General features: G+C 34.8%; 1 protein-coding gene across 1 annotated transcript in view; it reads left to right on the top strand.

The window, feature by feature from the left end:
• The first annotated feature begins 1,617 nt into the window (after nt 1-1,617).
• The window catches only part of LOC143250025 (cytokine receptor-like), a 95,744-nt gene continuing 72,430 nt past the window's right edge, over nt 1,618-24,931 (top strand). The window contains exons 1-2 of the mRNA XM_076500661.1: nt 1,618-1,746; nt 19,677-19,757. The gene's annotated coding sequence lies outside the window, so the exon portion shown is untranslated. The remainder of the gene's footprint in view (nt 1,747-19,676; nt 19,758-24,931) is intronic.

Raw genomic sequence — 24,931 nt, 5'->3', positions numbered from 1 at the left:
GAATTACATTAGCGGTTTTTATTGAAGTTATCGTTAAGTTATTTCAAACCGCGACTTCTATCTCATAAGTTTTATATTTCTGTAGGAAATTAAACATTATATCGTATTAGTTTGAATTTAAAAAGGGTCCAATTTTACGCATAGGCCCATACGGTCACTTATTTCTCAGTGACCACAATTCGTACACTAAAAAAAATCCTAGGTCACGTTGCTTTTGAAACTTATTTCTTGAAAAATGTTATTATTTATGTTTAATATTTCAAAATAACGTTTAGAATTAATTTCATAACTACTAATAGTAATAATTTAAAGTCCTGTTAGTAGCTAAAATCCTCAGAGGCCCAAAATTTTGATTGGCCCTGAGCCCATCAGTCCCTAAACCAGTCTCTGATTTTAAGAACTGTATAATTTTATTCATTCTTATGAAGACTTTTTAAGCCTACGTGTTTTTTTAACATCGTGAGTATACTTTTATAGATATGTTATTTTGAGACGTTTTTCACTCACACAGTGGTTTCCTTTTTATCAACAACTTTTCGGTTGAACGATTCCAAAAGATAAATTAAAAGCAGTAATGCTGCACATTTCAGATACTCCTGTTCTACTCGTATTCCGAGAGTCGCGGGTTCGAATCCCCGTCGCACCAAACATGCTCGCCCTTTCAGCCGTGGGAGCGTTATAATGTGACGGTCAATCCCACTATTCATTGGTAAAAGAGTAGCCCAAGAGTTGGCGGTGGGTGGTGATGACTAGTGGCCTTACCTCTCCTTTTACACTGCTAAATTAGGGACGGCTAGCGCAGATAGCCGTTCGAACTGTTCGAAATTCAAAACAAAAAAAAACAAACTAGATATTCCTAGATGAATGTGGGATCACTGAGTAAGTAAGAGACACCTCTAAAAACCACACAGGTAACATACACTCCATCATTATATTCAACTCGCCCAGTATTACCAGAGTAGTAAAAATTCCTGAGACCTATATAATTCAGGGGCCCGACATGGCCAGGTGTTTAGGACGCACGACTCGCAGTCTTGAGGGTTGCGGGTTTAAATCACTGGCACACCAAATATGCTCGCCCTTTCAGCTGTGGGAGCATTACTGTCACGGTCAATCCTACTATTCGTTGGTAAAATAGTAGTCCAAGAATTGGAGGTGGGTGGTAATAACTAGCTGCCTTCTCTCTAGCCTTATACTGCTAAATTAGGGATGGCTAGCGCAGATAGCCGTCACGTCAGGTAGCTTTCGCGAAGTTCTATACAAACAAACAAATACAATTCAGTGACAAACAATAAAATGAATAATAGAATGGGTTTTATAATACTTCAAAGTACGTACTTTTATACATCTCAACAGGTGGCGATATAAGTACCGTTGCCTGAAAATTATTTTCAAAATTGTATAAATATAACTATCAAGATCTCAGTAATATTGTGCCCATTAAAATATATGCGAAGGTTTTAATTTAAAAAAAATTAACACATAAAGTAATCGGAAAGTTTCAAATAATTTATTTTACTTCCTTAATGTAGGTATTTGAAATTTCATTTTAAAATAAATTCGTAATATTGAGAGGGCGCTTCTGTAAAGCAATCTATTTTCAGTTTGCCGATGGATCATTTAACGATAACGCAAACGTAGGGCGAAGAAGGCTGAAAATTCTTTTGATGAGAAAAGAGAAAGAAGAATTTCGACAGTAGCAGTATTTTACAAACGACTTTTAATCGGAGAAAGAAAAAAAATGAGGTAATATCCTTCAGTTACTTGTATTGTTTAATAACACTGCTTAGATGTAAAATTTAATTTTAAAATATTAAAATGAAGAATAAGTTAATGTCAAATTTAGTTCTATTCTAATCGTGCTGTTATCTATAAGTTACAGTGCCAAATATAATTTTATTTATATCAACAACACACTGAGCATGAATAAGTACGAGTGTTGTTATTAATTCTTATATAGTACGGTACGGTTATGTTTGACATAGCTGAACAGGTTGTGGTACTGTTTTCAGAACAGCTGAGTACGAATTTCGTTGAGTGTAGGTTACAAATATATATTAACAATACTATGCATAACTGTATTTAACAATTTGTACAGTTACGTTGTTAGTTACTAGTGTTAATTCGAAGACTCGTTAGCCTCCATAGTTTTTCTGTTAGTTGTTATGTTAGAAAAACTGTTAGATATACTGTCGATTTTTTGTTACTGATATTAATTAATTGGTAAGTTGTTTTCCTTTTTTTTATATTGTTATTGACAATGCGAGAAAAAAACAAACTATAATTTCTTTTTACAAAGTAACGTAATATAAAATTTAGAAGTAAATTCTTCACTCAGTTTTATATTGACAAATAATCATGATACTTTGAAAATTTATAAAATGAATGTAGTTCAAATCTAGTGAACTCCTGATAATAGGGTATCAGGTTTCTTATAAAGTATATATGTAGTATGCCCTTCATAATATGTTGAAACATTTAGTTTCAGAAACTTATGATATTAAACTCGATTTTCACAATGTTATTGCAGTATATTTTAACTGTGAGAGTACTGAATAATATGAATTACTCAATAATTAATCATTTATCAAATTGTAAGTGTAAAAATACAGATGTGTACTGCTGTGTTTTTGTATCAAATTGAAACGTACTGATATTTTAAAATATATACACATTTCTAAAGATAATGGGTGAGAACATTTCATTATATATTTTTGGGATGTTGAAGATGCTTATTTTCCATTTTGATCATCAGCTTACTTCATCTTCATTACTCAAAATGATTTAGCTTCTTAGTACCACGTATGTAGATTGGATATTTCTCAAAACTTTAATTTTTCAAAGGTAAAGTATCTTTTGTAAAACAGAAATTGTACAACAATGAAGTGAAGAAGTTTCATAAGAAATAATTCACTATTTATGTGTTTTTTTTAATATCAAGGTCATATTATTTTTAGACTGGATTTATTTGTAAACTATTGTGTTTAAAAGAATAAAAAACCAACTAGGTGACAAAGTGAAATAGCTGATTAAGGACATCCAGTAAAGAGGTCCAACCAAAATACATAACCCATCACAGTCATAAAATTATCCATCAAAAATGTCTAAGGAATCCCAACTGTCAAGATGCACTACATCATTTAGTAAACTTTTCCACTACATTAAAAGTTCATGGAACAGAATTTCTCACCACTGCAAAGTTTTGAGTCAAATCAAAATATTGTAGAGATGGGAAAATTATTTTAGTGATAGAGCAGGATTTAAGAATTCAACAGCTAATCCTGTCTATTTACTCGTCCAACATATCTTCTATGAGCAGTTTATCTTTAAAGAATTTTAAACACCTGAATCAGGTCACCTCTAGCTCTTCTGTGTTTCAGGGAAAACAAGTTTATATCTTTAAACCATACTTTAACACTTGGATGTTTCACACCAGAAATCATCTGGGTAGCCCCAAGTACCAACTGTTGATTAAAGTAAAAACAAATACGCTGTGCTTTCATTTATTAAGTTATAATGTTGGTACTTTTGAAAAGATGTTAAAGATCAAACTGCCAACACTTAGTTAATTCTTAGTTGATTTTTAAAGAGTTGACCAACATATGAGTTTTAAGGGAAATGAAGAAGTAAAATCATTATTACTGAATTGGAAAATACACAGTTTTTATACAATACTTAAGTTATGCATTAATTTAAATATTGTATATATGTGTTTAATAGAATTATGTCAATTAATGAAAAATCAGATGTCCAGTGATTGTCATGCATATTACATTGCCAAAATAGTGTAACCCATAGTACTTCTAAGTGCCACTAGGATGTACACTCTCAAGTAATATCATACTATGTGAGACTTCGTGTTTGCTATTCAAACCGAAACTATATTTAGGTTTTGTTTTATGACCTCTTTTTGACATATATTTAGTGGTAACATGCATGAATTATCTTTGCTAATTTGATACTTTCTGTAAAAAGCTTTTGGTAGAATTGTCAGAAAAAGACGTTGAGTGATTGTTTATAATATTCAGTTGTTTTGTTTTGTATTTAAAGTGGAATACCTGCTGCTGTGTGACCAACAGTGACTAGTATTAATTTGTATTGTTTACCTTCAACCAACTTTCTATAGCTAGTGGTGACTCATAACAGTTTGTGTTTAGGTTGAACAGTCATCATGTATTTATTGATAACGTGGAACAATTTTTTGTAGTTCTCTACCTCAGTGTAGGGAACTTTGTTTGTGCTCAGGAAAAGATTATTTATCTGCAGATTGAGTTATTGCATTTTGTGTCAAAGCAAACATTTTGTTATTTGATATGGACCACTGACTCACTGTCAGTAAAAGCAAAAAAAAAAAGTTTTTTTTTTAACAGGGAATGTACCTGTTGTGTTACAAATAAGGAGAACAAGCTAAAGTTCAGTGAATTATCTTGCAATGTTTATCTGATTATTGATGTAATCTCACCATCTCTTTATAAATTTATTATAAAACAGTGTGTACTATCTCAGAGTGTTAAAAGTAATTAACATTTTATATATATCGTCATTTTAATTTTATCGGAAGATTAGAAAAAGTAACTGTTGAAGATAGTTTCTTCATACTCACCTTTATCAATGACACTGGAGTTGTTCTCACTATTTATATTGAATGAAGTCACCGTTAACATTAGTACTGGAGATAGCGACAGTAGGGAAAACTTAAGTTCTTATACAGAAGTCACTTGTAACATTAAAACTGCAGGTAGTAACACGTGAAGAAACTTAAGTTCTTATACAGAAGTCACTTGTAACATTAATACTGCAGGTAGTAACACTTGAAGAAACTTAAGTTCCTATACAGAAGTCACTTGTAACATTAATACTGCAGGTAGTAACACTAGTATTGGAGATTGTCACACTTGAGGAAACTAAAGAACGTGTTAATACAAAAGTCACTCTTAACAGTAATACTGCAAGCAGTAACACATGAGGAAACTTGCTGATGATGGTATTTTTTCCCCATGTTGTACCAGTTTTACTTCAGACAGTTTGGGTACCCTTGCTGATGATGGTATATTTTCCCCATGTTGAACCAGTTTTATTTCAGACAGTTTGGGTACCCTTGCTGATGATGGTATTTTTTCCCATGTTGTACCAGTTTTACTTCAGACAGTTTGGATACCCTTGCTGATGATGGTATTGTTTCCCATGTTGTACCAGTTTTACTTCAGACAGTTGGGTACCCTTGCTGATGATGGTATATTTTCTCCATGTTGAACCAGTTTTATTTCAGACAGTTGGGTACCCTTGCTGATGATGGTATTTTTTCCCCATGTTGTACCAGTTTTACTTCAGACAGTTTGGGTACTCTTGCTGATGATGGTATTTTTTCCCCATGTTGTACCAGTTTCATTTCAGACAGTTTGGGTACCCTTGCTGATGATGGTATTTTGTTTCCCATGTTGTACCAGTTTTACTTCAGACAGTTGGGTACCCTTGTTGAAGATGGTATTTTTTCCCCATGTTGTACCAGTTTTACTTCAGACAGTTGGATACCCTTGCTGATGATGGTATATTTTCCCCATGTTGTACCAGTTTTACTTCAGACAGTTTGGGTACTCTTGCTGATGATCGTATATTTTCCCCATGTTGTACCAGTTTTACTTCAGACAGTTTGGGTACCCTTGCTGATGATGGTATTTTGTTCCCCATGTTGTACCAGTTTTACTTCAGACAGTTGGGTACCCTTGCTGATGATGGTATATTGTTGCCCATGTTGTACCAGTTTTACTTCAGACAGTGTGGGTACCCTTGCTGATGATGGTATATTTTCTCCATGTTGTACCAGTTTTACTTCAGACAGTTTGGGTACCCTTGCTGATGATGGTATATTTTCTCCATGTTGTACCAGTTTTACTTCAGACAGTTTGGGTACCCTTGCTGATGATGGTATATTTACTCCATGTTGTACCAGTTTTACTTCAGACAGTTTGGGTACCCTTGCTGATAATGGTATTTTGTTCCCCATGATGTACCAGTTTTATTTCAGACAGTTTGGGTACCCTTGCTGATGATGGTATTTTGTTCCCCATGTTGTACCAGTTTTACTTCAGACAGTTGGGTACCCTTGCTGATGATGGTATATTGTTGCCCATGTTGTACCAGTTCTACTTCAGACAGTTTGGATACCCTTGCTGATGATGGTATTGTTTCCCATGTTGTACCAGTTTTACTTCAGACAGTTGGGTACCCTTGCTGATGATGGTATATTTTCTCCATGTTGAACCAGTTTTATTTCAGACAGTTGGGTACCCTTGCTGATGATGGTATTTTTTCCCCATGTTGTACCAGTTTTACTTCAGACAGTTTGGGTACTCTTGCTGATGATGGTATTTTTTCCCCATGTTGTACCAGTTTCATTTCAGACAGTTTGGGTACCCTTGCTGATGATGGTATTTTGTTTCCCATGTTGTACCAGTTTTACTTCAGACAGTTTGGGTACCCTTGCTGATGATGGTATTTTTTCCCATGTTGTACCAGTTTTACTTCAGACAGTTTGGATACCCTTGCTGATGATGGTATTTTTTCCCATGTTGTACCAGTTTCACTTCAGACAGTTGGGTACCCTTGCTGATGATGGTATATTGTTGCCCATGTTGTACCAGTTTTACTTCAGACAGTTTGGGTACCCTTGCTGATGATGGTATTTTGTTCCCCATGTTGTACCAGTTTTACTTCAGACAGTTGGGTACCCTTGCTGATGACGGTATATTGTTGCCCATGTTGTACCAGTTTTACTTCAGACAGTTGGATACCATTGCTGATGATGATATTTTTTCCCCATGTTGTACCAGTTTTACTTCAGACAGTTTGGGTACCCTTGCTGATGATGGTATATTTTCTCCATGTTGTACCAGTTTTACTTCAGACAGTTTGGGTACCCTTGCTGATGATGGTATATTTTCTCCATGTTGTACCAGTTTTACTTCAGACAGTTTGGGTACCCTTGCTGATGATGGTATATTTTCTCCATGTTGTACCTGTTTTACTTCAGACAGTTTGGGTACCCTTGCTGATGATGGTATATTTTTCCCATGTTGAACTAGTTTTATTTCAGACAGTTGGGTACCCTTGCTGATGATGGTATTTTTTCCCCATGTTGTACCAGTTTTACTTCAGACAGTTTGGGTACCCTTGCTGATGATGGTATTTTTTCCCCATGTTGTACCAGTTTTACTTCAGACAGTTTGGGTACTCTTGCTGATGATGGTATATTTTCCCCATGTTGTACCAGTTTTACTTCAGACAGTTGGATACCCTTGCTGATGATGGTATATTTTCCCCATGTTGTACCAGTTTTACTTCAGACAGTTTGGGTACTCTTGCTGATGATGGTATATTTTCCCCATGTTGTACCAGTTTTACTTCAGACAGTTTGGGTACCCTTGCTGATGATGGTATTTTTTCCCATGTTGTACCAGTTTTACTTCAGACAGTTTGGATACCCTTGCTGATGATGGTATTTTTTCCCATGTTGTACCAGTTTTACTTCAGACAGTTTGGATACCCTTGCTGATGATGGTATTTTTTCCCATGTTGTACCAGTTTTACTTCAGACAGTTTGGATACCCTTGCTGATGATGGTATTTTTTCCCATGTTGTACCAGTTTCACTTCAGACAGTTTGGATACCCTTGCTGATGATGGTATTGTTTCCCATGTTGTACCAGTTTTACTTCAGACAGTTGGGTACCCTTGCTGATGATGGTATATTGTTCCCCATGTTGTACCAGTTTTACTTCAGACAGTTGGATACCCTTGCTGATGATGGTATTTTTTCCCCATGTTGTACCAGTTTTACTTCAGACAGTTTGGGTACTCTTGCTGATGATGGTATATTTTCCCATGTTGTACCAGTTTTACTTCAGACAGTTGGATACCCTTGCTGATGATGGTATTTTTTCCCCATGTTGTACCAGTTTTACTTCAGACAGTTTGGGTACCCTTGCTGATGATGGTATTTTGTTTCCCATGTTGTACCAGTTTTACTTCAGACAGTTGGATACCCTTGCTGATGATGGTATTTTTTCCCCATGTTGTACCAGTTTTACTTCAGACAGTTTGGGTACTCTTGCTGATGATGGTATATTTTCCCCATGTTGTACCAGTTTTACTTCAGACAGTTGGATACCCTTGCTGATGATGGTATATTTTCCCCATGTTGTACCAGTTTTACTTCAGACAGTTTGGGTACTCTTGCTGATGATGGTATATTTTCCCCATGTTGTACCAGTTTTACTTCAGACAGTTTGGGTACCCTTGCTGATGATGGTATTTTTTCCCATGTTGTACCAGTTTTACTTCAGACAGTTTGGATACCCTTGCTGATGATGGTATTTTTTCCCATGTTGTACCAGTTTCACTTCAGACAGTTTGGATACCCTTGCTGATGATGGTATTGTTTCCCATGTTGTACCAGTTTTACTTCAGACAGTTGGGTACCCTTGCTGATGATGGTATATTTTCCCCATGTTGAACCAGTTTTATTTCAGACAGTTGGGTACCCTTGCTGATGATGGTATTTTTTCCCCATGTTGTACCAGTTTTACTTCAGACAGTTTGGGTACTCTTGCTGATGATGGTATTTTTTCCCATGTTGTACCAGTTTCACTTCAGACAGTTTGGATATCCTTGTTGAAGATGGTATTTTTTCCCCATGTTGTACCAGTTTTACTTCAGACAGTTGGATACCCTTGCTGATGATGGTATATTTTCCCCATGTTGTACCAGTTTTACTTCAGACAGTTTGGGTACTCTTGCTGATGATCGTATATTTTCCCCATGTTGTACCAGTTTTACTTCAGACAGTTGGATACCCTTGCTGATGATGGTATATTGTTGCCCATGTTGTACCAGTTTTACTTCAGACAGTTTGGGTACCCTTGCTGATGATGGTATTTTGTTCCCCATGTTGTACCAGTTTTACTTCAGACAGTTGGGTACCCTTGCTGATGATGGTATATTGTTGCCCATGTTGTACCAGTTTTACTTCAGACAGTTGGATACCATTGCTGATGATGGTATTTTTTCCCCATGTTGTACCAGTTTTACTTCAGACAGTTTGGGTACCCTTGCTGATGATGGTATATTTTCTCCATGTTGTACCAGTTTTACTTTAGACAGTTTGGGTACCCTTGCTGATGATGGTATTTTGTTCCCCATGTTGTACCAGTTTTATTTCAGACAGTTTGGGTACCCTTGCTGATGATGGTATATTGTTGCCCATGTTGTACCAGTTTTACTTCAGACAGTTTGGGTACCCTTGCTGATGATGGTATTTTGTTCCCCATGTTGTACCAGTTTTACTTCAGACAGTTGGGTACCCTTGCTGATGATGGTATATTGTTGCCCATGTTGTACCAGTTTTACTTCAGACAGTTGGATACCATTGCTGATGGTATTTTTTCCCCATGTTGTACCAGTTTTACTTCAGACAGTTTGGGTACTCTTGCTGATGATGGTATATTTTCCCCATGTTGTACCAGTTTTCCTTCAGACAGTTGGATACCCTTGCTGATGATGGTATATTTTCCCCATGTTGTACCAGTTTTACTTCAGACAGTTTGGGTACTCTTGCTGATGATGGTATATTGTTCCCCATGTTGTACCAGTTTTACTTCAGACAGTTTGGGTACCCTTGCTGATGATGGTATTTTGTTCCCCATGTTGTACCAGTTTTACTTCAGACAGTTTGGGTACTCTTGCTGATGATGGTATTTTGTTCCCCATGTTGTACCAGTTTTACTTCAGACAGTTTGGGTACCCTTGCTGATAATGGTATTTTGTTCCTTATGTTGTACCAGTTTTACTTCAGACAGTTGGGTACCCTTGCTGATGATGGTATATTGTTGCCCATGTTGTACCAGTTTTACTTCAGACAGTTGGATACCATTGCTGATGATGGTATTTTTTCCCCATGTTGTACCAGTTTTACTTCAGACAGTTTGGGTACCCTTGTTGATGATGGTATATTTTCTCCATGTTGTACCAGTTTTACTTCAGTGTTTGAATATCTTTTTTCCATGTTTGTGACAGGTTTAATTTATTAATTCCATGCATGTTTCTGATTGGTTTACTTCAAGAGAATGTTCTGTGCAATAGTTTTTACCTTATGATTATAACAAAACTAATTGGTTTTGTATGTTATAAGTAGTATTTTAAGTTTTATATTTTCGGTACTCACATCAGTTGTCTTCCCTCATGTATTTGGAAATAGTTGCAAATCGCAATGTGTGGAACTTCCAGTGGAGATGTTTTTAGGTAATAGATGAGTTAAAATTTTTCTTTTGTTGTTCAACGTTTAGAGTACATCATCACTTTTCTGTGAGTACTTAGTTAAGAATGATGAAAGAAACAAGACAATGTGTACAAATTAGAATGAATTTTCTGAATAGAACAAATTTCTTTTGTTATAACATGTTCATAGATAGATTTGAACCCATTTTAATGAATAACATCAGTTCTGAGTCAGCCTTATGGTCGATAGAGTAAGTTGTTCAGGTGTCTCTAGGGTGTTTCAGTCAGTGTCATAGAATCTTCAGTTTTCCAGCTTAGAGAGTGCTCAGGGTTGTATTTACAGGACAGCTTTTGACTACTAGTTCAGGTATATGTATACATCACTGTACACTAGACAAGGGTGATCCAGGTAATTTTATCCAGGTGTTTGTGGCAATCTAAGGTGATGGGAAATAGTAAACTGATGATTTATGCATGTTTGATAGTGGAACTTGGTGAATTCATATATGTGGACACTGAGGAAATGTAAATCTAAACACCAATGTGAATGACACACCTACTCATGTAGCTGGTTTGATAAAGATATCTCTTGAGTGCTATAGTCATAGTCTGGTTGATAAAAAGTTATTTGACCTGTTTTAATTCAATGCTCTGAAACTAGTCCAAGGTCTGATAAATTTTGTAATAATATGAAACTTGGTATGTTCTTTCAGGTTTCAGTTAAACAGTTAGAGGCATCAATAAGTTAACTGAAACAATACGTGTCTATTTTTTTCATGGTTATTCAAAACCTTTCAAGTTTTTATAGGTTATTTTGGTTTATAATTATTTGACCAAAAACTTGTAATGAAAAATGAGTAAACTGTTGAAGGTGGGTGGGCATTCTGATATACAAGGTTTAAAGTTAGGTGAAATGGTAAATGACCTTTTGCTCAAAATATAAATATATACTAGTATTCAAATTATTACTTGAACTAACTTATTAAAACTTTGGGCACTGCTCCACAAATCCAGTTTTTGTAGTGTATGGTGTTAATTATGCTATGTAACACAAATTTTCTTCCTGGATAGTATGTGTTATTTCTTAATTGCTTATGTTGTAAAAGTACAGAAAATGGCCATTATTCCTTTCAAACTTTGCTTTTCTGACCTGGATAATGAAATTTAGAAATTAACCTATTTTCTATGTAAAAACTGACAAATTTGCACATTTTCATTTACATAAGGTCCCAATAAAACAACATATGAATCAAGATTTACATGTATTTATACTAAAGTTATACAAAAATGTTTAGAAGTGAGTAGTTTTTTGAGGTTTGTGACTGTAATGTAAATCACTTTCACGTACCAGCCCCTAAATATAGTCTTTCATCATGTTTTCGTGATATGCTCTTTGGTAGCGGGATCCAGTATATCTTGGCGGAAGCGACTGCCTTGTTCCTCTGAGTATGCTCCCACGTTCTCTTTGAATTTATCAAGACGAGCTTTAAAGATATGGACTTTCAGGGACGTCCTGCAGCCCATTTTGTCATAGTTCTTCACCAGAGCCTCAACCAGTTCCACATAATTTTCAACCTTGTGATTGCCCAAGAAGCCCTGATCCACTGCAACAAAGCTGCTCCAAGCTTCTTGAGGAATTCTGTGCACTCCAGGATCATCTTTATTTGTGGTCCAACGAAGACACTAGCTTTGATCTTTGCCTCAGACAGTTTAGGGAAGAAGTCTCGAAGGTACTTGAAGGCTGCAGACTCCTTATCAAGAGCTGTGACAAATTGTTTCATAAGACCCAATTTTATGTACAATGGTGGGAACAACACCTTCTGGAGGTCCACTAGTGGCTCACACTTGAAATTGTGCCTCCTCACAGAGAACTTGGTCCATTGCTACCAGTGCTTCCTGTTGTAGTGCGCTGCAGTGTCCCTGCTGTCCCAAAGGCAAAGATAACAAGGAAACTTGGTAAAACTTCTTTGGAGACCCATCAGGAATGCCACCGTTTTGAAGTCTCCAATAACCTACCAGCCATACTCATCATACTTCAAGACTTCTAGTGAAGTCTTAAAACTGTTGTATTCCTTTTTGAGGTGCATCAAATGAGCCAGGGGAAGAGACAGATACTTATTTCCATTGTGGAACAGCACAGCTTTGAGGCTTTTTCAACATTCTAGAAGGTTCTTGAAAATTCTTGTAAGTTCAAGACAATTCTGTACTAGCTACTGAGAATTGAATTTACCTGAAATATTCTGGAAACTGGTAAATTTGAAAATTTCATTACCCAGGTCACAAAAGTAAAGTTTGAAGAGAAAAATAGGTATTTTCCATTTTTTCGCCATAAACAATTGGGAAATAACATTTTGTGTTCAGGAATGTGTATTCCATTCTATAGCTAGAAGATTGAATACCATATGTATTCCATTCTACAGCTGGAAGACTGAATACCATGTGTATTCCATTCTACAGCTGGAAGACTGAATACCATGTGTATTCCATTCTACAGCTGGAAGACTGAATACCATGTGTATTCCATTCTACAGCTGGAAGACTGAATACCATGTGTATTCCATTCTACAGCTGGAAGACTGAATACCATGTGTATTCCATTCTACAGCTGGAAGACTGAATACCATTTGTATTCCATTCTACAGCTGGAAGACTGAATACCATGTGTATTCCATTCTACAGCTGGAAGACTGAATACCATGTGTATTCCATTCTACAGCTGGAAGACTGAATACCATGTGTATTCCATTCTACAGCTGGAAGACTGAATACCATTTGTATTCCTTTCTACAGCTGGAAGACTGAATACCATTTGTATTCCTTTCTACAGCTGGAAGATTGAATACCGTGTGTATTCCATTCTACAGCTGGAAGACTGAATACCGTGTGTATTCCATTCTAAGTCTGAAAGATTGAATACATATACAATGTATAACCATATTTCTTAAAGCCAAACCAAAACACATTTAAAATTAAACGTATGTGTACATATGTATGTATGTGTATATTTTCAGGGTTTTTAATATAGATAAGGCAGTTTACACTGATGCCATTTTAAATGTTTTGTGGTTTGAATTGTTTTTGAAATTTTTTATTGGAGAAAGTCTGTAAAGCATTGGTACCATAAGTTAAATATGTGTGTGTGCACATACACAAACAATGAGTGTATTCACTGTTTACCATTATACAGTACACAGTTATAGAAACATTACACTTGTGAGAATTTTGGAAGTATTTAAAAGCATCATTGTTAGTCATGAAAAAAAATAAACTGCGTAACTTGTACAGAGAGTGTCATACATATCCGAATCGTGTACATCAGTGTGTTGTTTTAATTTTCACGTGTCTGTGTTTGAAAGCAATGTGCTCAAACCAAGATTATGTCCATGAATATTTTCTCTAAATTTGTTACGTTAAGTTTTTGATTACATCAAAGGACAGGTAGAAAAATGCTTTGGTGACGAAAGAATACTGGGAACACGTGCGTCGTGAGAGTGGTTTGAGTTGCTGGTTTGCGTAAGACGTACAGACCTGCACATCTGCAACTGGAATCAACACACGTGTGTTAAAATTTGTGCAAGAGAAAAATATAAAAGTTCCAATTTGATCACACTTAAATTTTGTTAGTCATTTTTAATGCTATTTATCAGATGGTTATGTTTTTGTCTGATGCTGGTTTACTGTTGCGTAAATATGTAACATTAGGAAAATGTAATGTCTTTTAATTCAACTTGCAAAAAACAACAACAGTGGACTCATTGCTATACAGAAATGCATTATCAAGGATGAAAATTGCAGAATAGAAATGATTAATTTTTGCCAATCTTGAATTCTTGAAGTATAGTCCATGTGGATTATTTCAATCACTTGGACATGTTATGTGTGCAACATGCTTGCTTTGTGTTTACTACAATCATCTATATATGGTTCAGCATGTGGAGTAGGGTGGAGAACCAGTCATCTATATATGGTTCAGCATGTGGAGTAGGGGGGAGAACCAGTCATCTATATGTGGTTCAGCATGTGGAGTAGGGGAGAACCAGTCATCTATATATGGTTTAGCATGTGGATTAGGGGAGAACCAGTCATCTACATGTGGTTCAGCATGTGGAGTAGGGGAGAACCAGTCACCTACATGTGGTTCAGCATGTGGAGTTGGGGGAGAACCAGTCATCTACATGTGGTTCAGCATGTGGAGTTGGGAGAGAACCAGTCATCTATATATGGTTCAGCATGTGGAGTAGGGTGAGAACCAGTCATCTACATGTGGTTCAGCGTGTGGAGTAGGGGGGAGAACCAGTCATCTACATGTGGTTCAGCATGTGGAGTAGGGGGAGAACCTGTCATCTATATGTGGTTCAGCATGTGGAGTAGGGGGAGAACCAGTCATCTATATATGGTTCAGCATGTGGAGTAGGGGAGAACCAGTCATCTATATATGGTTCAGCATGTGGAATAGGGGAGAACCAGTCATCTATATATGGTTCAGCATGTGGAGTAAGGGGGAGAACCAGTCATCTATATATGGTTCAGCATGTGGAGCAGGGGGAGAACCAGTCATCTATATATGGTTCAGCATGTGGAGCAGGGGGGGAGAACCAGTCATCTATATATGGTTCAGCATGTGGAGTAGGGGGTAGAACCAGTCATCTATATATGGTTCAGCATGTGGAGTAGGGGGTAGAACCAGTCATCTATATATGGTTCAGCATGTGGAGTAGGGGTAGAACCAGTCATCTATATATGGTTCAGCATGTGGAGTAGGGGTAGAACCAGTCATCTATATATGGTTCAGCATGTGGAGTAGGGGTAGAACCAGTCATCTATATATGGTTCAGCATGTGGAGTAGGGGGTAGAACCAGTCATCTATATATGGTTCAGCATGTGGAGTAGGGGTAGAACCAGTCATCTATATATGGTTCAGCATGTGGAGTAGGGGAGAACCAGTCATCTATATATGGTTCAGCATGTGGAATAGGAGGGAGAACCAGTCATCTATATATGGTTCAGCATGTGGAGTAGGGGGGAGAACCAGTCATCTATATATGGTTCAGCATGTGGAGTAGGGGGGAGAACCAGTCATCTATATATGGTTCAGCATGTGGAATAGGGGGAGAACCAGTCATCTATAAATATGGTTCAGCATGTGGATTCTGGGGGGAGAACCAGTCATCTATATATGGTTCAGCATGTGGAGTAGGGGGAGAACCAGTCATCTATATATGGTTCAGCATGTGGAGTAGGGGGGAGAACCAGTCATCTATATATGGTTCAGCATGTGGAGTAGGGGGGAGAACCAGTCATCTATATATGGTTCAGCATGTGGAATAGGGGGGAGAACAACTCTGACATAATTATTTCATTGTGTATATTATACCTCACAAAAAATGTTAACCCCCCCTCAATCCCACCTACGTGTTTCAGTATTCAGTCATGATGGTTATTGACTGAAACTATTACAGTTCTTTGAAAGAAAGTTAGGTGTGCATGCCATTTGTTATTTTTAATGATTCACTTTTTGTTGTTGTGTTAATAAAGTAAGGTCCCTTCCTGTTGTAAGCTTACTATGGGAATAGTAGTACATTATTGTTTTTTAGCTCTGAGAGATGTATACATTTGTACACAACAGTTTAAAAATTTTCAATGAACCATTATAATAAATAGATTTTGATTTTTAAATCCTTTGTACATTTACTTACCAATTACACCGTACGAGAAGTAGAATCAATAGAAAATTAATCTTCTGAGTGTACTATGTACCTGTACCAGAGATGTTGCTAGGGGAGTGGACTGTTGCTAAGCAGCAGTAACTAAGCTTATAATTATTGAAAACAAAAGGTAAAGTGTGCATAACACTATTTAATGAGCAGGTAACACAGTTTTTTTGAGGGTGTGTGTGTATTTTTATTGTTTGATCAAAATAAAAGTTATTGATACTATAAATATACATTTACCAGTAGGTTCTGTAAAAGGCTTATTTTTGAAGAATGTGCCAACCATTACAGTTCCGTCATTTTACGATAAAATGTTCAGTAGCTGGAGTTGTGTTGAATGATATTTTATCATGTCTAAGCACTATTATAGAAGGTTCATTTAAAATACTTTTATCAAACTCTTCAGAAATGGAATGAACAGTTATTTAAGGTAACTTTTACAGCAAGATTGTACTTGGATATAAAAGTACTGCTGCTGTGTGCTTGTAAACATGTGATAATTTAACAGACATTTGCAGTTTGAAGATATCAGCTCATAAAGTAATTTTGTAACTAGTTCTAAACTTTCCAGTGACATGTACCCTTTTAAACTGCAGATATTCTGTACCCTTAAACTGTTGATATTCTGTACACTTAAACTAGGCAGCAAAGTGGAACTGAAAAAACACCAAGTCAGTCGTCAAGATAATGCAAATGATTTGATGAAATCTTGTGTTTTGGGTGCGTAAAGTTTGTCTTTAACTTAATGTATTTGTAACTGAAGTTAGCTTTTTAGATATAATTTACTGACTCACTCAAAATGCTAATTGCATGTACAGGGTGTTCTGAAAGTCACTGTGCAGTTTTGCTGTTAATAAACATACAAGTGCACAGTGACTTTTCGAACACCCTGTATTTTCAAGTTTCTAACAAACAACTAATACAATTTGGTGACTGAGTAATGATACGGGTTGTGTTGGTAAAACCAACTGACATTTCTTAATTTTGTAAGATTCTTACCCCTTGTGACTATTTCATTCTTTTCCACAATACTAAAATCTGGGTTTTTACATATGCCAGGCTTTTACTGAAACTCTCATAGGTTCTCTGTTCTAACCCAAAGTGAAGCCACAGTTTAAAAGAGTGCAGAGCTCACTCACTGTGTTGTAAAGATGGAGTTTTTCTAAGTATCAGGTTTCTGTACTTTGATGCATTGAATGTCTGTAGGTGGAACATGTGTTGGTGTACGTGTTGACTGCACAGTTCAATATTAACTGATCGACTAATAAGGTGACATAGAGAAGCAAGTAGTGCAACTTAACCAAATACGTTTATACGTATTGTTATTAACTGTTTTACTTCAGTACTTAAACCGTAAGGTGAAAAGAACATGCTGTTTTTATAACACTGTCACATAGTGTTACACACAGTAACTAAGCAGGAAAACATTTGTTAGTGTAAATACTGTTGTATAGATAGGTATTTATATTACAAGTATAACTTACTAAATGGGAAGCCTGTATTGATTAAAACATTTTATATATAAAATATATACATACACACACAAACATTGTTATATAGATTGTGTTTATTTTACATGTATAATTCAGATGAGAATACATTGATATGAAGACTGTCATATAAATCTTTAATTATTCAGTTGGAAACCTGTGTTGTACAAGGTGCTTGAACCACATGTGGTTGTTTGTGTAGTTAATAATATAAATGTTAACAATCAGAACATCTGTTAAAAGTTGCTTGTTATACTTTACGCATGTATTTGTTAAAATTTCTGCAGTATTAAGGGCCATGTAAGATTTAGTTTTATTTATTTAGATTATTTGTACAGATTAATGTAGAAATATGAGATGAAAAATATTTTTCCTTAAAAATGCATTTTTATCTGTAGTTATTTATTCAAATAACGACAAAGTTATGTTTTTCATAACGTGACGAGTTGCCTGCAGTTTTAAATTAATCAGATACAAGGTGGTTTGTTTACTTAATGTACTAAATTTGAAAGAGTTACTACTAACAAAATATGCAGAATATTTATTTTTAGTTTAAAACTTATTGGTTTTTACAAACTGGATAAAACTACTGAACTATAGTAGTTGTAATGAAGCTTATTTTTGTGTTATTATATGTGACTATAAAATCAAATGTAAAGCCTGTCACATGAGACATGAGCATACAAACAGTGTACTGCTTGTGCACTGTGCTATTCTAGAACTGAATTTTTACCCACTGGTATGATACTCAAGAATTCATTTCCGTAGACCATTTATACAGGATGTTTATAGGGTCACTTAGTATTAAGGGAATTATAGCTCAAAGGTTGTTATTGTTGTAAAGAAACTGGAAATCAGGTTCAGTTGTCAGTTGCATTTCAGTTAAAAATCTTGTTATAACTGGAATTATAACACTTCATAGTTTATATTAAAATTACAGCATGTATTTGAAAGTGAGATGTTTAACTTGTTAACTCAGAGGGTTCTATCCTTACAACAGTTATAGTGATGAATATTTAAAGGTTCTATCCTTGCAAATGATTATACTGTTGAATTATCAACTTAAAGGTTCTATCTTTGCAATGATTGGCACTGGATACTTAATTTAAAGGTTCTATCCTTGCAAATGATTATACTGTTGAATTATCAACCTAAAGGTTCTATCTTTGCAATGATTGGCACTGGATACTTAATTTAAAGGTTCTATCCTTGCAAATGATTATAGTGCTTAATATTGAACTTAAAGGATATACATTTAATATTTTATTCTATTCATAATTATAGTGCTGGATATTCAAACTCTGAGGACATACATCTGAGGGTGTGCATCTAAATAATTTATTTTTCTGGTTATTATGGAGCTAAAATTTTATTACTTAACGTGTGCTGTTTCTATTTGAAATTGTGCTTTTATCATACGAGTTTCTTAAATTGAAAAAATTATCAGTCTAACTTGAAGGAAATGATACATAACTCATCTTGTGTTAACATCATTTGTATTAAACACAGTTTTCCTTGAACACTTTCTGATCGGAAAGTAAAGGGCAAATTTCTAAATCATAATTTTCAAGGCCACTACCTAACAAGTTTTCTAGATGTAATTAAACAGATCTCTTGCTTTGAATGCTGTTGGATTTTTTCATTTATAAGGTTGTGAAAGTTTTACTGTGAATTCAGTTTTAATATAATGTATAAATAATCTCATTAATTACTTTAATATTAGGCTTTGCAAGATGGTTTCTTTCAAAGTTTCTTGGGGGGAAAGTCAAGTAATAGTTTTAATGGCAAGAAACAAGTTTCTTAATAATCTGGAAATCAAATAGTGAAAGTGTCAGTGTAATTGATAACGATATAGCACTTCTTGGAAGTGTTTATATAACTTTTCATTTGCCTAAGTCTTTCTTGGAATTCCACAAATTGACATTTATTAGAGTGAAGGAGAGCTGTTTTTTTTTTTTTGTGGTTTTCAATTACGTGTATGTATGTGTTTGCATGTGTTCTTTACTGAAATTTATTCAGTAATAATATCTTGTATACAACATTAATACTGCTGTTTGCCACACAAGTGATTAATAAACTATTTTTTAAAGCTGAAAACTAAAGTTGAGATTACATGTTTAAGAATGAGGATTGTAAGCTAGTTTTTTTAGAGTGCAATAGCTATTTAACCATTGTGTAAGTTTTTTCTTTTTGTATGTTTCAGTGATTTAAAGCAATTCACCCAAGGGCTGACTTTGTGTTAATGGTTATTCGTGTGCAAACAACCGAGGTTATAAATATAAAGGTGAGTATTTTGTATTTGTTTATAGATTAATGTAATAAGTTGATAGTCGTAAACTTCAAATAAATAAAATATATATACAAAAAATTGAGTATGTTTAATACAAGAATTTTTACTGGATTGGTTTGGTTTTATTAAGTAGTTTTGATAAAAAAAATTCAAGATTTTGAACAGAAGGCCTAACTGTAGTTTGTCAGTTAAAGAGTTGTGGGTGAGTAGGTAGTTCACATTTTCTCCTTGTTTCAAAGCAAATTTTCTGTAACCATTATCTACATGTTAAAATTAAGTTCCTGCTTGAGGACAAAGAAGTTAGAATTCTGTTAATTAATAATTAAAAATAATGTATCTGTTGCTAAGTAACCACTGTTTGTTGTGATCTTGTGTTTAGTGCAGCTTAACTGAATTGGTTTGGTATAATCCATGGTAAATAAACAACAAAACAGCTTTTATCTGAACAAGTTTTAAAGGAAGATGTTTAAAGTTTATCTTTTGTGTTTCATTCACCAAAAACATTTGTATTACATGTGATAGCAGTGTGTTCAGGTTTTTTTTTATTCATTTATCAAAAATCCCAATTAACTGTAGGAATTATTCCACATAACTTGTTTGTAGTTAATGTGATGTTATGTGAATGTTTTTAACTCATAAATTTTAAGACTTTTTCATTTTTTGATGTACTTCCCTTTGGAGATTTTAAGAAACAACATTTTTCTCATAAATTCTAGGCTACATCTGAGAGCAAATTGGTATTTTCTCTTTTATTTTTTGACAAAACAAGTTTTAACTGGACAGGTCCTCCTGCTCCTCCCCAATAACTTTATCATAACTGGAAATCTAAGACTGGTGATAATCAGGGTGCTCATATTTGATAGATAACCTGAGCTATAACATGTTATACACTGGTACCTTCTAACTGAACAAGCCAAGTTTTGTTTTCACTGACCTAAGTTTCAGTTAATTGTGAAGATCTAAATAGAACTGGTAATACGGCTTACAAGTATTCACGTAGATATTGGGTTTGTTGTACAACTGAAATAGATGGTGAAACTTTGTAGAATGGACGGCAGGTGCAGAGGGCGACGTTTCGAAAGTCTTCCGCCTTTTCGTCTTCGGTCAGGCGAAGACTTCAAACATCGTCCTCTAAACTTGTGTCTCCACAACAGTCAGCTGCCGTCCATTCTACAAAGTTTCATTATGAATACTCTGTTTAAACAATCTATCAATGAAATACATGGTATTATAGAGTACAGTGTGCATGTGTGGTAAGGCATTGGATACTTTAAAACCAATTTGTAGACCCTGGAGTGATGAGTGATATGGGGAAGTACACAGTAACTAGTAGTACAAGTATGCTATGATTCATTCAGTTTTTTATTTCAATAGGTGAGTGATTTGCATCATTAAAGATGGAAGAGTTTAAGCATTGCCTTATTTATCCACCTATTGGTATTACAACATATTCTGGTTACACAGCATTGAAAGTTATAATCATGGTTGTGTCCTATCCAGCAGTATAGTACCAATTCTATAGTACTGGAGTCTTGCCAAAATTTGTCAGATGTGCGATGTCACCATTGGTGTTGAGATATTCAAAATCTAATTTCCATTATTGTGAGTTCATTTTAAATAGATAAGATAAATGCATCAATAATTTGAGACTACTTGTCTTTGTAGTGAATTGAATGTGCGTACATACACAAATATCACCATGATGTCTCATGCTATTTAATATCCTTTGTATTTTGCAGCAAGAAAAAAACAACAACAATTGAGTATCATATAAATATGGCAAACATTAAAATAAGTTGTTTTTTAAATACATATGTGAACACAAGCATACCATATGCAGTTTACGGCTCTCAACCAAAATCTTCCAGTGTGTTTAAAGTAGCTGTATTCAAAGGGTTAATTTACTGTATTTATAACTGCACTGTGGTATTTATGACCTTTTGCTCTTTAATTGGGTATCACATAAATAATAAACCTTTTAAAAAAAAATGTTTACATTTTAAACCCATAGTATTATGGTAAACATACTGTTTATAATTGTTTGTTTCACCAATACGTCATTTATTATGACCATGGTTTCACCAGTAAATTAATCCTGTTAAGTGTTTCAATATACTGTTTGTGAATTTCATTAACCATGAAGCAGTCTTGTGGTGCCTGGTGCTCGCTACTGTAGGAGAGGAATAGTGTGTACTTGGACAATGGGGCTAAAGAGGTCAACCAGTGGACACAGTGTTATTTGATACACTGAGAGTGTGGTTGTAATATTAGATACAAATTGAATAACGTTTTAGTTTGTGAAATGTTGGGACTTGAATCCTATTTCTAATGCTGGAGCAGTGCTCCGATACCCGCGCGCAGCACTACGTCCCTGGTATTATCAGTGTTATAACATGTTCTGGTTAACCATCATTGTAATCTTTGATCGTAGCCACATATATGTATATAACTACATAGCACTCTATTATAAAACTTGTGAATGTATAAACACACATATCCAACAACATTTGAACTAATGGTCACAGTTTAATTCTACAAGTGTGTCAGGTGACTGATGATAACCAATCATTGAACACACCCTCGTCTGGTACATGTTCTATGTCAGCATTGCTATATAAAGTCCCTACTCTTATGATGCTACTGTTAACATGAAAGACCATATTACAGGTTATGTGTTTTATCAAAACTGACAGAACAGTTTGGTATAAATTGATACTGGTTCAGTGTAGTTTTAAGGAAATTATGATAAGAAGAGAGAAAAAGATAGGGGTAATAACAGAAAATAAAAATGTGGCTAATTTCATGTTTTCTCTGTGTTTGATATATTTATGTATTTCTTGGAATACATTCCCATATTTAATGTCTGGAAGGCATTGCAGGTGAAGCCAACTGGTTACTTGTATTGAAGAACTTCGGCACCATACCTACCGGTTGTTCAAGAAACCAGTTTCTTTCAACTGGGCATAAATGATGCATATTTTATTGGCATTAAAAGGTTTTAAATTCTGAGATTGAAGGTTTAGAACCTTAGTTGACTGACCTTTTCGGTTAGTTATGTTTATCTGGTATTTATATGCCAGAAGTTACTTCACCAGCCTCACATCAGATAAGGTCATTTTGAGTGGACTTGTCATAACTTTGTGTTATGAACTGTTACGTTAACTTGCTATAATTTGATTATGAATGCCAATTTTCGAAACTCTCGGATAATTCTATTGAAGCTTTTACTGTTTTTAAATTAGCCATCCCATGCTTGACGTTTTGTACTATTGAGATTTAAATGAACACGTGTATTTAAGCTACCTGAGATAGGCTTCGCATTCACTGAGGGCACTAAAAACAAGACTTTAATGAACGTTGTTTGTTGATTGATGTGCTTTAAAACTTCGAATCGTTAGCCACACAGCAACGTTAGCGTAGAAGTACTGAAGTGTAAGTAAACACGTGCACAAGGTGTTTTTCCCCTGCTATTCTGCACATTTTATTCAGTCGACTTCCAATACTGCTGAATACCAGCTATCTTTAACTTAATGTATCGCAGGTCGACAACGAGCTAAAGACGCCATACCACTTTACGGTCTTAGACGACCTTGAAGGCTTGTTCGTCGTTTATGGTACACGTGGTTCTTGGAGGGACCTTCTCACCAGTGTACCTCATCAATATGTTTCATAAGGACTCATTTTAAACATTTTTATATGTTCTGTGTCCTCTGAGCAAATATCGTATATAACGTGTCTGTCTATTGTATAAGAAGGGAACTGAACACTTTCGAGCGATATATTAGTTTTGTTTCTTTTCTCGCATACAAGTTTTTATAAAATATTTATTTGGAATGATCTGAGATACGGTATACCTACTATTTTAAACTTAAAATTTAGCATTTTTGTTATTTTTTTCCCGTTTATTAAAGTAAAAAAAAAAAACTGCCACGTGCAGCGTGTCCCTGGTAAATTTTTTCCCAAGTGAACGAACTCGGTGTTTGCTCTGAATACAAGTAAATAGTACGTTATATTAATGTTAATAAACCAATGGTCATTGAGAGCTGTACGCAAGTTAAGCGGGAAAAACAAGACTTAAGCGTACGAGTGTTCCACGAAACGATGAGTGACTTAGTAAAACAAAGAAATCATTCTCATCAGAAGTTGTGTTTAATTTTTTGAGTAACTGTACTCGTGGGACAAACATTTCTACGAGTAACCTACTATAAAATAAAACTAGTTACATGTTGATCCATAAATATACAATAATTTCAAAATCAGTGAACTTTTATTTATTTATGAAAGTAAAGTATTATTGCAAGCTTTCCTTCTGTTTCGTCGCGAGTGTCGCTTGAAAATAAACTGAAAAGTGTTACAGTAATCTGGAGTCTTGGCTAGGAATGACTGTTAATATTTATATTCGAATCAGGGTTTCGGCAAGAATATGTACTTGAAACCGATGAAGTTGGGTGGCGCCGAACGAAACCTGGATAAAACATACATTTTTTTTATTTTTTTTTCTGAAATGAATAAGAAATGACAATTTGGTAAAGTTGGAGTGATACGTTTATTAGAAAAGGTTTAGCATTTTAGATATTCTAATTAACTTTTTGTAATATATTTCGTCTACGAGCCGTAACCCTAAAGAATGAGACAAACAATATTTATATTATTTCTGGTGTTACTTTAGTTATACTTTATCCTGAAAAATCAGACAAACAATACTTACGGTATATATAGTCTTACTTTAATTTTACTTTACCCTAAAGAATCAGACAAACAGTATTTATATTATTGTTACTTTAATTATACTTTACCCTAAAGTAACAGACAAACAATATTTATATTATTGTTACTTTAATTTTACTTTACCCTAAAGAATCAGACAAACAGTATTTATATTATTGTTACTTTAATTATACTTTACCCTAAAGAAACAGACAAACAATACTTATATTATTGTTACTTTAATTTTACTTTACCCTAAAGAATCAGACAAACAGTATTTATATTATTGTTACTTTAATTATACTTTACCCTAAAGTAACAGACAAACAATATTTATATTATTGTTACTTTAATTATACTTTACCCTAAAGAATCAGACAAACAATACTTATGGTATATCTGGTTGCTTTAATTGTACTTTACCCTAAATCATATTTTTGTTCTACAAACGTTAGTGGTTT

Source organism: Tachypleus tridentatus, chromosome 4 (assembly GCF_004210375.1).
Source record: "Tachypleus tridentatus isolate NWPU-2018 chromosome 4, ASM421037v1, whole genome shotgun sequence".
NCBI classification, from domain to species: Eukaryota; Metazoa; Arthropoda; class Merostomata; order Xiphosura; family Limulidae; genus Tachypleus; species Tachypleus tridentatus.
This window is presented reverse-complemented; position numbering and strand designations above follow the sequence as displayed.